The 15,415-nt window shown below is 43.5% G+C and overlaps 4 pseudogenes; all 4 read right to left on the bottom strand.

Annotated features, from left to right (window-relative positions):
• Positions 1–1,023: 1,023 nt before the first annotated feature.
• Positions 1,024–1,204, bottom strand: LOC121006567 (annotated as a pseudogene).
• A 7,600-nt stretch (positions 1,205–8,804) lies between these two features.
• Positions 8,805–9,009, bottom strand: LOC121006548 (annotated as a pseudogene).
• Positions 9,010–10,065: 1,056 nt separating this feature from the next.
• Positions 10,066–10,266, bottom strand: LOC121006562 (annotated as a pseudogene).
• Positions 10,267–13,218: 2,952 nt separating this feature from the next.
• Positions 13,219–13,419, bottom strand: LOC121006544 (annotated as a pseudogene).
• Between the last annotated feature and the right edge of the window lie 1,996 nt (positions 13,420–15,415).

Genomic DNA, 15,415 nt, shown 5'->3' with positions numbered 1-15,415 from the left:
ATAACATAGTCTTCATTCCAACGACTTTCTGGAACATTCTTGCCAAAAATCCGCAAGCAATTCTTTTTCTTCTCGAATTCCATTTTCGAATTCCTCTCAAAATCCAGGATCTTTCTCACAGGTCCTTTTGAACTGCCCCCCGCAGCTATGTGCGGTGGCAGGGGTGATCGCCTCTCGTTGCCCCGGGACTAAGCCGTCCCCCCAATAGCAGCACTGGCTTCCACCGCAGCTATGAACTACGGCTTCCGCCAGAGGCCGAGGGTCCGGGTACCCGGGGCACCTCCGGCCAAGACCAAGGAAGCACCTCTCGATACTACACTTGATCTTAGCCAAAAGGGGCCTCGACAACGGGGCCGCTTATCGCCATTGCAAAGCACTTCTCAAGGCAACAGCCTACGGGCCCCAGCCCCAGACACAGTCCGGGAGGCTTCCTTCTCCTCTCTCAGAAACCAGGGAAAACGTGCGTCCTACGCTCAGAAGTCACCAGCATTATGCTCCTCTTTGTGTTCGCCATCTGCATAGCTCCACCCCCACCCGCCACTTTTGCACACGCCTTTTTTATTCGCACGCAATTTCTGGTGCCATAGCACGCCAAGCAGAAAAACGTATAGGAGTGAATGGAGAAGTAGTAGTGAGAAAAAAAAGGAAGTATGCATTGTTGATTGTGATGTCACGGCCCCATTGTTGAGTGTTCCATCAGGGCCCTTGTGATATCATCCAATGACCTGACCTTACTTGACCTCTTTGACCTCTTGACCTGACAAGGCTCTTGTGACACGTGCAGTGTTCCGTCCATTGTCCAGACAAGGCAGGTGCTGATACATAGGAAGTGCTGGACTACTTGTTAACCTCCAAGTAATCCAGTTCAAAGGATCCACAAGAGGGAGACATGGGCAAACTTTACTCATTTATTATTACAGCACTGGAAAAGCTAAATGGTTACATACAGCCAACTTGCTACAAAAGTACTAAATGGTCAATTCACAGGAACAACTCAGCATCCCAAGTGTGCACAACTGGCCCAAAGCAAAACCAAGGTGAGTGGAGGTCCAAACACTTCATTCAGGTGATAAGCCAATTAACTAACCCATCAGTCTTTTTCCAACTCCCTGTTCAAAAAATCCATTTAATATATGGTCCCCAGATAGGGGACGTATCAGATATTAAACTGATAAGAACAGATTTATTTATTTATTTAATTTATTTATTTATTTTTCTTTATTTCATACAAAACTCAGAAAACACCTCCCATGTTAAGTGATAAAGTCACAAATGTCCAACAAGAGTGAATGTGGTAAGAAGGAGCTGAGAGATTCCAAGTCCAGCTGTCGTTCCTCCGCACGGCCCGCCTCATAAAACCGGCCGGGGCTGCTGGGTGAGCAGGAGACCAAATCTCTTCTTGATGGAGAAGCGATGTCGGGAATACTTGTCATCGGGAGAGAAGCGGGCTGGATCGGCTGAAGAGGTCAGCTGTCCACTGGGAGCCACTTTCTTCATGGTGTACACCCGATCTCCCTGCTCATCCAGGTAATACTGCAGGAACATGTCTGCCGCGTACAGTATAAGAACAGATTTTTTTTTTTTTTTTTTTTTTTAAACCCTTCAGGGTTAAATATAAAGTACATCGTCGAAAGACATGTAAAATCTTCAGTCCTCAACATTTCATAAATAACTCATCATTAGGGTTGTTCTTTATTATTTTTTCCAATTAAATTTTCACCAAGAATCTCCATTTTTTGTGTTTCCAAATTCCTTCTGAATCACAAACATTCTTGTTGCGTTCCCATAAATAAATCACATACAGTCTTGATAGAAATATACTCACACTTTCCCTGACTGGCACTTCTTTTCTCTTAAAAACTAACAAATTCCGTACATCCCACAATGTTTCCATCACGCACATCATAATAAACCACATCATCCTTATTTTTAGTGTACCACGCGCACCCATCCCAAACCTAGCAGTCTTTAAATCAACTTGAGCCACATCCGTCAATTCTTTAATAAGACCCCCTAGAGCCGTCCATACTTCCTTTGCATAATCACACCCCCATAGCAAATGCTCAACTGACTCATTCGCACCACATTTTTCCCTTGGACACACCTCAGACTTAACCAGGTCTCTCCTCTTTTGGAACTCACGAACAGGCAAGATGTTGTGACAACACATCCATGCAATGTCTTTCTGCCTATTTGACACACCTTTAATAAAAAATTTCCCCCACACCTTTTCTGCTGCATTCTGTCTCAGACACAAGATATCACATGCAAACTCATTTTGTTTCAGTTTATTTCTCACAACCTGCTTGTTTTTAAACCCACTCATACCGATAGACACCAAATCATTCTTTATAATAAATTTTTCAATCATCACATACCACTTTGGACATCTAAACGCCACAGGCACTCTAGCATCACGCACTGACCATTTTAACCCATACAGCATCCACCCAGCCATATAGCGTACCATGCATGAGCTCTTCCCTTTCTTTTCCAAAAAAATTACAATTAATTTAATGTAATTGATTCCTAAAAACACTTGCAAATTCATTAAACCTAATCCCCCATTCTCAACTGACTTACATACATACTCTCTTTTCAGCTTTTCCATACGGCTTCCCCATAAAAAGGAGAAAATCATTTTTTCAACTTTCATAGCCTTCCCCATATTCACCGGATAAAGTAAAAAAACTAACAAAACTATAGGCAATACCACAGCTTTTATAATAAGGACTTTGCCTATCAAGGAAAGATCCCTCAGCTTCCAAAAATTGAACTTTTTTTCCATCTTCATAATACACTCATCCCAACTCTCATTCCCTTTTAGATCTTCATTAAACCATACACCCAAGATTTTAACCGCACCCTCCTCATTCTTCACATCCTCCATTCTTGTGCTCCGATCACCAAAACATTTAAAAACACACTTATTCCAATTTACCTTAAATCCAGATGCCCCACAGAAAAAATCCAAACATAACCTTCCTCTCCTAATCGCAGCCATATTATCATTTATGATCACTACATCATCCATATAGCCTAGAACATTTACCGTCTTACCCATACTTCCCGGAATCAACAACCCACTCATAACTTTCTCTTTCCTCATCAAACACAACAAACTTTCAATGACACAAATGAATAACATGGGTGACATGGGACATCCCTGTCTTACCCGAGATTGTATCTCAACTTTCTTACTTAAATTCCCATTCACCAAAAATTCACTTGTAGCTTCCTTATATAAACACTTTACCCCATTCAAAAAATACCCAGAAAAACCCATTCTTTCCAATACAACAAACATAAACTCATGTGCTACTCTGTCAAACGCTTTTTCAAAATCCACCATAAAAAGCATACATTTCCTTTGACGACATATACAATCACCAATAATATCACGGACTAAAACTAAATTATCAAACATACTTCTTCCTGGTACCGCACATACTTGATCACTCTCTATTACATTTCCAATAACACATCTCATTCTACCAGCTAAAACACTACTGAAAATCTTGTAGTCTGCGTTCAATAAGGAAATTGGCCTCCAATTTCCCAAATTTCTCTTATCCCCTTTTTTATATATCAAGACAACTACACCCTCACTCATACTCTTAGATAACACACCATTCTCCCACATAAATTTGAAAATTTGCACCAAGTCGTCCCCCATCCAATCCCATGCTTTCATATACAAATCCACAGGTATTCCATCTTTCCCTGGAGTTTTATGCTTCTTACTCTTCATAATTGCACTCTTTATTTCCTCCTGTATAAAATCACCATTCAAAAAAAACATCATCCTTACTAAGTCTTCCATCCATCTTCCCCAACACTTCTCGCATTAGATTTTCATCTATCCACTTTTTCCCAAAAAGATTTTGATAGAACCCTTCAACCTCTTTTATCACATCCTTACCACAGACACATTCCCCATTATTGTTCAGAATCACATCCATATTATCTTTCTTACTGCACACTTTTTTAAAGAAAAACCTCGTACATTTTTCATTCATATCAAGATATTCAACTTTTGACCTATAGATTATTTCTTTCCCTTTAGACTCCACAACTTTCTTCCTTTGTACCCTTGCTTCTTCCAACAAATCATTTACCTCCACACCAAAAGACTTTAATTTTAATAACCACTCATACCTAGCATTCAAACCTTTATATTCATTCCTTTTCATTCTTGCTTTCCTATAGCCCCATTTTTTGAAGAAAGATTTAATCCTCCCCTTCACCCATTCCCACCATTCTAAAACATTGTTATACAGGGAGTGCAGAATTATTAGGCAAGTTGTATTTTTGAGGATTAATTTTATTATTGAACAACAACCATGTTCTCAATGAACCCAAAAAACTCATTAATATCAAAGCTGAATATTTTTGGAAGTAGTTTTTAGTTTGTTTTTAGTTTTAGCTATTTTAGGGGGATATCTGTGTGTGCAGGTGACTATTACTGTGCATAATTATTAGGCAACTTAACAAAAAACAAATATATACCCATTTCAATTATTTATTTTTACCAGTGAAACCAATATAACATCTCAACATTCACAAATATACATTTCTGACATTCAAAAACAAAACAAAAACAAATCAGTGACCAATATAGCCACCTTTCTTTGCAAGGACACTCAAAAGCCTGCCATCCATGGATTCTGTCAGTGTTTTGATCTGTTCACCATCAACATTGCGTGCAGCAGCAACCACAGCCTCCCAGACACTGTTCAGAGAGGTGTACTGTTTTCCCTCCTTGTAAATCTCACATTTGATGATGGACCACAGTTTCTTAATGGGGTTCAGATCAGGTGAACAAGGAGGCCATGTCATTAGATTTTCTTCTTTTATACCCTTTCTTGCCAGCCACGCTGTGGAGTACTTGGACGCGTGTGATGGAGCATTGTCCTGCATGAAAATCATGTTTTTCTTGAAGGATGCAGACTTCTTCCTGTACCACTGCTTGAAGAAGGTGTCTTCCAGAAACTGGCAGTAGGACTGGGAGTTGAGCTTGACTCCATCCTCAACCCGAAAAGGCCCCACAAGCTCATCTTTGATGATACCAGCCCAAACCAGTACTCCACCTTGCTTGCGTCTGAGTCGGACTGGAGCTCTCTGCCCTTTACCAATCCAGCCACGGGCCCATCCATCTGGCCCATCCATCTGGCCCATCAAGACTCACTCTCATTTCATCAGTCCATAAAACCTTAGAAAAATCAGTCTTGAGATATTTCTCGGCCCAGTCTTGACGTTTCAGCTTGTGTGTCTTGTTCAGTGGTCGTCTTTCAGCCTTTCTTACCTTGGCCACGTCTCTGAGTATTGCACACCTTGTGCTTTTGGGCACTCCAGTGATGTTGCAGCTCTGAAATATGGCCAAACTGGTGGCAAGTGGCATCTTGGCAGCTGCACGCTTGACTTTTCTCAGTTCATGGGCAGTTATTTTGCACCTTGGTTTTTCCACACGCTTCTTGCGACCCTGTTGACTATTTTGAATGAAACGCTTGATTGTTCGATGATCACGCTTCAGAAGCTTTGCAATTTTAAGAGTGCTGCATCCCTCTGCAAGATATCTCACTATTTTTGACTTTTCTGAGCCTGTACAAGTCCTTCTTTTGACCCATTTTGCCAAAGGAAAGGAAGTTGCCTAATAATTATGCACACCTGATATAGGGTGTTGATGTCATTAGACCACACCCCTTCTCATTACAGAGATGCACATCACCTAATATGCTTAATTGGTAGTAGGCTTTCGAGCCTATACAGCTTGGAGTAAGACAACATGCATAAAGAGGATGATGTGGTCAAAATACTAATTTGCCTAATAATTCTGCACGCAGTGTATTCCCTTTTCTTACTTTTCCAAAAACCATATTTTGTTTTAAAGTCAATCATCACCGATTCATCCTCTAACAGAGATATATTTAGTTTCCAGACACCTCGACCATACATTCTCTTACAGTCACACTCTATACCACACCATAACAGCATGTGGTCTGAAAAGCAAGTGTCTTTTTGCACAAAATTTTTGCATTTTAACCCATTACTTAAAAAAACAAAATCGATCCGTGAAGTGATACTACCCCTATCTGACTTATAGGTTGACATTGGTGGTTTGCACATACTTATACCTACATCTATAAAAGAGAAGTCATTTATTATCTTGCACACACGATCACCAGATGTGTCTTTCTTACCCCCCTCAATCACACAATTAAAGTCACCAAGCAATATTGTATCCATTTTCCCAGGCAAAAAAAACATTCAATTTTTCCAATAATTCCAATCTTTCCTCCTTTCTCACAGAGTTGTACACATTCACAATCCTCACTTTACAATTCCTAAATTTTACAATTGCAATCACACACCTACCCCCCTCTACTACTGTGTAACTATCAAAGCTAAACTCTTTACTGCATAGCAAAATCCCTACACCATCATTTTTGTTTACAGTTGAACCCGACCAGATGGAATCACCATCTGGCCAATCTTTCTCTGCGGACGAGTCTGATATACCGCATTCCTGCAAGGCGATTATATCTGCCCCTTGACTTCTGAGGAAGTCCAAAACCGCTACCCTTTTGGGTCTTGATTTGAAGACACGGACATTTAGGGATATGACATTACATGCAGTTTTGGCATCCATACTTGGATTTTTTTCCAAACATAATTTTCATTTCCCCATATTTTCCTCATCCTAGTTCGTCTAGGTATTGGTAGCCTGAGACCAAAGCTCCAGTTCCGTGCTCTTCTAAAAAAACCTTAGTATTTGGGCTTTGGGACGTAGGATACGTACCTTCCCTGATTGGGCTTAACTCATCATACCCTCCTGGGGTCAACAATCTTTGCCTTTTTGGGGTCATACCTCCTTCCTCCTCAAATGGCCTTGTCGGAGCGTTAGAAAAGTCGCCTTGTCCAGCCGGTATGTCCTGGGAGACTTCAGACCCGGCGTGCTCAATAATTGAAGGCCTGGAAGGTACAATCCCCTCCACTCCTTCCTCCTCACCATCTCCCTGTAGCCCAGTCTGAGCGTCAGGGAGTTGACAGATTTCATCCTCCACTGGGGAAATATCCATGCCCCCTCCATCATTTTCCTGCTCTTCCTCCGCATTAATTCCTGATTGTAGTTCAGGGTGCTCAGCCCCAACGTCAGAAGGCCCTGCCACATCACCTCTTACAACCTCAGTATATGTCTTTTTACCAGCCCTTAAAGGACAGTTTCGAAAAACATGTCCTCCCTGGCCACACACATTGCAAACAAGTGGGTTTGTGCACGATTCAGCCAGATGTCCATTTTGACCACATCGGTTACATCTCTGGGCAGACTCATCACAATTGTCCACCGTGTGGCCATAGACCCTACACCTGCGACAAAAGGAAGGAATACCGGGGAAGAAAAGAACTCCTGCGTCTCTTCCTATGGCAAAATTCTGAGGGGGGTATCGTAACCCACCCTCTCTACTCAGGTCTTCAAAAAAACGGACAAAGAACTTTAGTTTCCCAGTCCAAATATCCTGTGAATTTTTAATTTGATGTGAGAACTTGATATAAGAGCAATAATTTTGCAGGAAAAGCTCAATGTTCTCTCTCCTTACATAAGGATTATACATCAAGACCACCAACTGTACATCGTCATTATATAGTAAAATAAAGGTTAAGCCATCCATTGCTGGGTTCTTTTCATTAGATTTTAGAAACATAAGGAGGTTATGACTTGCACCAGGTTAAGCCATTACCAGTGTGTACATACCCCGCCTAGGATCTTGCAGGCAAAAGATGTCTTCCCGTCTAACGTGTAGGGTCTTGAAAAGAACTTCCTGGACGATGTGTTCCAAAGTAAAGATGTTCCTCTTGTCCTCATCCACCGCGATTCCATATCCGTTTTTGACCCGGGGTTCCCCGGTCTTGGCATGCCGAATCCGCACTCCCATGATCGCTATCTCAAAGAAGCCACCCACCTACCCCCGAAAGCAGCAGGCAGCTTAAGCCTACAAGAGGCGATGCTGCAAGGCCAAGGGCATGGTACTGGACTTCCTTCTGGCAAGAAAGATCTTGCCAAAAGGCCGAGAAGCGATCCTGGCAAGACCAAGACGTGCAGTATAAGAACAGATACTACACTTGATCTTAGCCAAAAGGGGCCTCGACAACGGGGCCGCTTATCGCCATTGCAAAGAACTTCTTAAGGCAACAGCCTACGGGCCCCAGCTCCAGACACAGTCCGGGAGGCTTCCTTCTCCTCTCTTACAAACCAGGGAAAACGTGCGTCCTACGCTCAGAAGTCACCAGCATTGTGCTCCTCTTTGTGTTCGCCATCTGCATAGCTCCACCCCACCCGCCACTTTTGCACACGCCTTTTTTTTTCGCACGCAATTCCTAGTGCCATAGCACGCCAAGCAGAAAAACGTATAGGAGTGAATGGAGAAGTAGTAGTGAGAAAAAAAAGGAAGTATGCATTGTTGATTGTGATGTCACGGCCCCATTGTTGAGTGTTCCATCAGGGCCCTTGTGATGTCATCCAATGACCTGACCTTACTTGACCTCTTTGACCTCTTGACCTGACAAGGCTCTTGTGACACGTGCAGTGTTCCGTCCATTGTCCAGACAAGGCAGGTGCTGATACATAGGAAGTGCTGGACTACTTGTTAACCTCCAAGTAATCCAGTTCAAAGGATCCACAAGAGGGAGACATGGGCAAACTTTACTCATTTATTATTACAGCACTGGAAAAGCTAAATGGTTACATCCAGCCAACTTGCTACAAAAGTACTAAATGGTCAATTCACAGGAACAACTCAGCATCCCAAGTGTGCACAACTGGCCCAAAGCAAAACCAAGGTGCGTGGAGGTCCAAACACTTCATTCAGGTGATAAGCCACTTAACTAACCCATCAGTCTTTTTCCAACTCCCTGTTCAAAAAATCCATTTAATATATGGTCCCCAGATGGGGGACGTATCAGATATTAAACTGATAAGAACAGATTTATTTATTTATTTATTTAATTTATTTATTTTTCTTTATTTCATACAAAACTCAGAAAACACCTCCCATGTTAAGTGATAAAGTCACAAATGTCCAACAAGAGTGAATGTGGTAAGAAGGAGCTGAGAGATACCAAGTCCAGCTGTCGTTCCTCCGCACGGCCCGCCTCATAAAACTGGCCGGGGCTGCTGGGTGAGCAGGAGACCAAATCTCTTCTTGATGGAGAAGCGATGTCGGGAATACTTGTCATCGGGAGAGAAGCGGGCTGGATGGGCTGAAGAGGTCAGCTGTCCACTGGGAGCCACTTTCTTCATGGTGTACACCCGATCTCCCTGCTCATACAGGTAATACTGCAGGAACATGTCTGCCGCGTACAGTATAAGAACAGATACTACACTTCATCTTAGCCAAAAGGGGCCTCGACAACGGGGCCGCTTATCGCCATTGCAAAGCACTTCTCAAGGCAACAGCCTACGGGCCCCAGCCCCAGACACAGTCCGGGAGGCTTCCTTCTCCTCTCTCACAAACCAGGGAAAACGTGCGTCCTACGCTCAGAAGTCACCAGCATTATGCTCCTCTTTGTGTTCGCCATCTGCATAGCTCCACCCCCACCCGCCACTTTTGCACACGCCTTTTTTATTTGCACGCAATTCCTGGTGCCATAGCATGCCAAGCAGAAAAACGTATAGGAGTGAATGGAGAAGTAGTAGTGAGAAAAAAAAGGAAGTATGCATTGTTGATTGTGATGTCACGGCCCCATTGTTGAGTGTTCCATCAGGGCCCTTGTGATGTTATCCAATGACCTGACCTTACTTGACCTCTTTGACCTCTTGACCTGACAAGGCTCTTGTGACACGTGCAGTGTTCCGTCCATTGTCCAGACAAGGCAGGTGCTGATACATAGGAAGTGCTGGACTACTTGTTAACCTCCAAGTAATCCAGTTCAAAGGATCCACAAGAGGGAGACATGGGCAAACTTTACTCATTTATTATTACAGCACTGGAAAAGCTAAATGGTTACATCCAGCCAACTTGCTACAAAAGTACTAAATGGTCAATTCACAGGAACAACTCAGCATCCCAAGTGTGCACAACTGGCCCAAAGCAAAACCAAGGTGCGTGGAGGTCCAAACACTTCATTCAGGTGATAAGCCACTTAACTAACCCATCAGTCTTTTTCCAACTCCCTGTTCAAAAAATCCATTTAATATATGGTCCCCAGATGGGGGACGTATCAGATATTAAACTGATAAGAACAGATTTATTTATTTATTTATTTTATTTATTTATTTTTCTTTATTTCATACAAAACTCAGAAAACACCTCCCATGTTAAGTGATAAAGTCACAAATGTCCAACAAGAGTGAATGTGGTAAGAAGGAGCTGAGAGATACCAAGTCCAGCTGTCGTTCCTCCGCACGGCCCGCCTCATTAAACTGGCCGGGGCTGCTGGGTGAGCAGGAGACCAAATCTCTTCTTGATGGAGAAGCGATGTCGGGAATACTTGTCATCGGGAGAGAAGCGGGCTGGATGGGCTGAAGAGGTCAGCTGTCCACTGGGAGCCACTTTCTTCATGGTGTACACCCGATCTCCCTGCTCATCCAGGTAATACTGCAGGAACATGTCTGCCACGTACAGTATAAGAACAGATTTTTTTTTTTTTTTTTTTTAAACCATTCAGAATGGTATATATCCATCACAAGTATACACACTCGTATCTCTATACCGTTCATCACTATGGTTAATTTCTTTTTAATTAAATAAAATACACAAAGAAATGACATACAACAAATACTGAACATGTACTGAAAAGTCTCTTTTTTTTTTTTTTTTTTTCCCTTTTCCCCCCACTCCCTCCCCTCCCCCTCCCCCCTAGAAACAACAACTATACTTAACCCAACAACTCAAAAAACTCTTTTCCCGACCCTCTTAAGAGAAATCAAAAGAGCATCTTGTATAACATGTAACTCCTCCATTGTAACATCAATTTTCTCCGCAAGAATTTTTTCCAACCAACTTCCCAACTTGACATGAGTCTGAAAATAAACCGGATCACTTTCATAATCCGCTAAGATCTTGTTCCTTGCTTTCTCTAAATCTTTACCAGGATACTCTTTTTTTAGGACTCCTAACCAAGCTTTGTATTCTTCAGACACTTTAAGTTTCCCTATTACGTCCTCATCTTCAGAAGCCGACACTTCTAATCCTATTTCTCTCTCCATTTCTTTACGTCTTTCATCTTTACCCTTTTCTACTTTACCTTTTCTCACCCTTTTCTTTTCACCTTCCACCTCTCTCTTTTCACCTCCCACCTCTTTCTTTTCACCTCCCACCTCTTTTCCCCCACATCCTACCTCGATTTCCTCCACATTAGTACTTTTTGTACTATCTTCTACATCAAAAATCATCTCTTCTTCAGCTTCATCCTTATCATCTTTCTTTTCCTTCTCCAACGCATGTCTCGGAACTTCTTCTTCCTTCTTCTTTTTACTCACATCCTCCTCTTTCCCTTTATCCTTCTCTTTACTCTCCTCTCTCTCTTTTCTTTTCTCCCTTGGTTCCTTACCATCCTCTTTTCCCTTTTCCCTTTGGGTACAAAACCTATACAAATGCTGATCACTCCCACACAAATTACAAGTCTTCTTTTGAGAACAGTCCTTTGCTTCATGATCATTTGAGTCACACTTAAAGCACCAAACATATGAACAATCTTCTCTACCGTGACCGTACATTTTGCAATTCCTACAAAAGGGGGGCATTCCTGTGAAAAAAATATCTCCATTCACCGAACCCAACTTAAAACGTCCAGGAGGAAGAATATATCTTCCATCAACTCCAATTCTTAACTTTACCATAAATTTCCATTTTGTTGTCCATAAACCATACTGGTTATACACTTTACCCGCACATATGATCTCATCACAGTATCTAGATAAGAAAAAGGCAATTTCTTCCTCAGGCACAAAGGGACTGTACATTTGAATCACTAACAACCTCTCTCTCCTTGGAAAGTGAGGTATAATTACCACCCCCTCCAGGACTGGATCTTTCTTATGTTCATCCAATTTACTCCAGAAACTGTTACAATCCTTTTCGGTATTAAACACCAAATCAAAGAAACCCCTTTTAGGGAATTCCAGAATAGACAGTACCTGATTTCTCTGGACTCCAACCAAACCAAACAAAATCTTCTCCACGACAAAAGCCAATCCCTGATCCTTCTTCTGGGCATCCTTCAGCATGAAACGTACAGCGTTCTTAAGCCTCGCAAAAACAGGGACTTCATCGTCTTTCCGTCCTTGGTCTTCCCGTCCTTGGTCCTCAGATACCTCCATTGACGCCATTTCCAGGTTCTTGTCAGCCCTTCACCCACCAGGAATCAGTGGGCAGGTAAGTGATCGCTCCTCGTTGCTCGGGGACTAATCCGTCCCCCCAATAGCAGCAGGGGATCCAACCACAGCTATCAACTGTGGCCTTCACCCCAGGCCGAGGGTCCGGGTACCCCGAGCACCTTAGGCCAAGACCAAGGCAGCACCTCTCGATACTGCACTTGATCTTAGCCAAAAGGGGCCTCGACAACGGGGCCGCTTATCGCCATTGCAAAGCACTTCTCAAGGCAACAGCCTACGGGCCCCAGCCCCAGACACAGTCCGGGAGGCTTCCTTCTCCTCTCTCACAAACCAGGGAAAACGTGCGTCCTACGCTCAGAAGTCACCAGCATTATGCTCCTCTTTGTGTTCGCCATCTGCATAGCTCCACCCCCACCCGCCACTTTTGCACACGCCTTTTTTATTCGCACGCAATTCCTGGTGCCATAGCACGCCAAGCAGAAAAACGTATAGGAGTGAATGGAGAAGTAGTAGTGAGAAAAAAAAGGAAGTATGCATTGTTGATTGTGATGTCACGGCCCCATTGTTGAGTGTTCCATCAGGGCCCTTGTGATGTCATCCAATGACCTGACCTTACTTGACCTCTTTGACCTCTTGACCTGACAAGGCTCTTGTGACATGTGCAGTGTTCCGTCCATTGTCCAGACAAGGCAGGTGCTGATACATAGGAAGTGCTGGACTACTTGTTAACCTCCAAGTAATCCAGTTCAAAGGATCCACAAGAGGGAGACATGGGCAAACTTTACTCATTTATTATTACAGCACTGGAAAAGCTAAATGGTTACATCCAGCCAACTTGCTACAAAAGTACTAAATGGTCAATTCACAGGAACAACTCCGCATCCCAATTGTGCACAACTGGCCCAAAGCAAAACCAAGGTGCGTGGAGGTCCAAACACTTCATTCAGGTGATAAGCCAATTAACTAACCCATCAGTCTTTTTCCAACTCCCTGTTCAAAAAATCCATTTAATATATGGTCCCCAGATAGGGGACGTATCAGATATTAAACTGATAAGAACAGATTTATTTATTTATTTAATTTATTTATTTATTTTTCTTTATTCCATACAAAACTCAGAAAACACCTCCCATGTTAAGTGATAAAGTCACAAATGTCCAACAAGAGTGAATGTGGTAAGAAGGAGCTGAGAGATTCCAAGTCCAGCTGTCGTTCCTCCGCACGGCCCGCCTCATAAAACCGGCCGGGGCTGCTGGGTGAGCAGGAGACCAAATCTCTTCTTGATGGAGAAGCGATGTCGGGAATACTTGTCATCGGGAGAGAAGCGGGCTGGATGGGCTGAAGAGGTCAGCTGTCCACTGGAAGCCACTTTCTTCATGGTGTACACCCGATCTCCCTGCTCATCGAGGTAATTTTTTTTTTTTTTTAACCATTCAGGTTAATCATAAGCACTCATTATAACTTACTTTGAAAAAACAAGTTCTCTGTTGCTCTGATCAATCATCATCATGGCCATTCTTTATTTTTATTCCAAAAAAAGGAAATTTTTATTCCTTCACCAAAAACCTCAATTTCTTGTGTTTCCACACACCCTCTGCATCCATACCGCTCTTCTGATGTTTCCATTTTTGATTGAAACGTCTTTATTACGATCAGTCATCATACATACATACTTTAGTACTGTGACGCAGCACAGGCCATGAAACAGTACATAATAAATTACTTATAATCGTCTTTGCGAGCATGGCATTGTTATGTAAAGCACAGGCTAACCTACACTATACATCGCAATGAATGCTACACTAGCATACCTATTCAATCACAAAACCTTCCAACAAATCATTTAGACAGTGATGAGGGAAGGGGAAGTGGGAAGGAGGGGGTAGGGGTGGGGGATCACATGCCCTTAGCTTTATTGAGAGGACAAATACAAACGGGGGGAGAGGGGGAAGGAGAGGGGTTTATTCCTCTTCTTCTTCGTCGACGTACGAGATGTTGTAGTCCTGCAGCATACTATGGATAAGTCTGCGGCAGTCCTGGACGGACTTGTTCTCCCTCCTGAGAATGAGCCGGTTCCTAGCAAACCAAATAGCGTCCTTAAAACAGTTCTTAAGGCGCCAGGCCTCCTGGATGGCTCCAACAGTATGAATCCCAGGAAATAGTCCGTACAGCACCGAAGTGTGTTGCAGGCCATTCCTGGGCACTGAGTCTTTGAGTTCATGTTCCAGGGCATCCAACAGGCGCTGTGCAAAGCGGCACTCCCAAAACAGGTGGTAAGATGTTTCCTCCACGAAAGGGCACCTGGGGCAGTACCGGGTTTTGCACAGGTTACGGGCATGCATGAATGACCGGGTTGGCAGTCCACCCTGAATGGCCATCCATGACAAGTCCTTATGCCCGTTAGTCAACCTGTTTGACGACACATTAGTCCAAACTGTCTCTAGTGTGTCGTCCTGGATCCCTGGAATTGACTCGACCACGTCCTTTGCTCTGATGAGTTTGTGGATAGTTTTTGGCTTCCACAAGTCGGGTTTAAGGCCCTCCAGCTGGTGTTCTCTCACAAACCTGACGACGTCCCCGTAGAACCAGGGAGCGTGCCAGTTGTAAGGGATGGAGCTGTCCCACTTGTCCCAGCCCAGACCCCTCCAGAGGGGCAGGAGGAAAAAGCGAGACATAGCCTTGCCCGCAGAGCCGTTAGCAGTTCTCAGAGTCCGACGAACGCTGTCACAAACAAAGGCAATCCGCAGTAAAGTGGGCAGGTCCGGTATGCCCTTTCCGCCCTTGCGGGGCTCTTTGTACATGATGGCTCGTTTCACTCTGTCCATCTTAGATCCCCAGATGAAGCGAAACACTGTCCTGGTGATGGCCCTGGAAACGGTGGCAAGAGGGGGCCATGCCTGTGCGGTGTACTGGAGCACAGGCAAAACTTCATTTCGCAGGACGAGTGCTTTACCTTCAATCATGAGGTGTCTAAGGCTCCACAGTCCGATTCTTTGATTCACCTTGGCCAAGCGTTCTTCCCAAGACTTGAGGGCTGCGCCTTCCTTCCCGAACCAGACTCCCAGAATTTTGATGAAGTTT

The sequence above is a fragment of the Bufo bufo genome, chromosome 6 (assembly GCF_905171765.1).
Source record: "Bufo bufo chromosome 6, aBufBuf1.1, whole genome shotgun sequence".
Taxonomy (NCBI): Eukaryota; Metazoa; Chordata; class Amphibia; order Anura; family Bufonidae; genus Bufo; species Bufo bufo.
The sequence above is the reverse complement of the archived record's forward strand: the minus strand, read 5'-3'. Positions and strand labels throughout refer to the sequence as shown.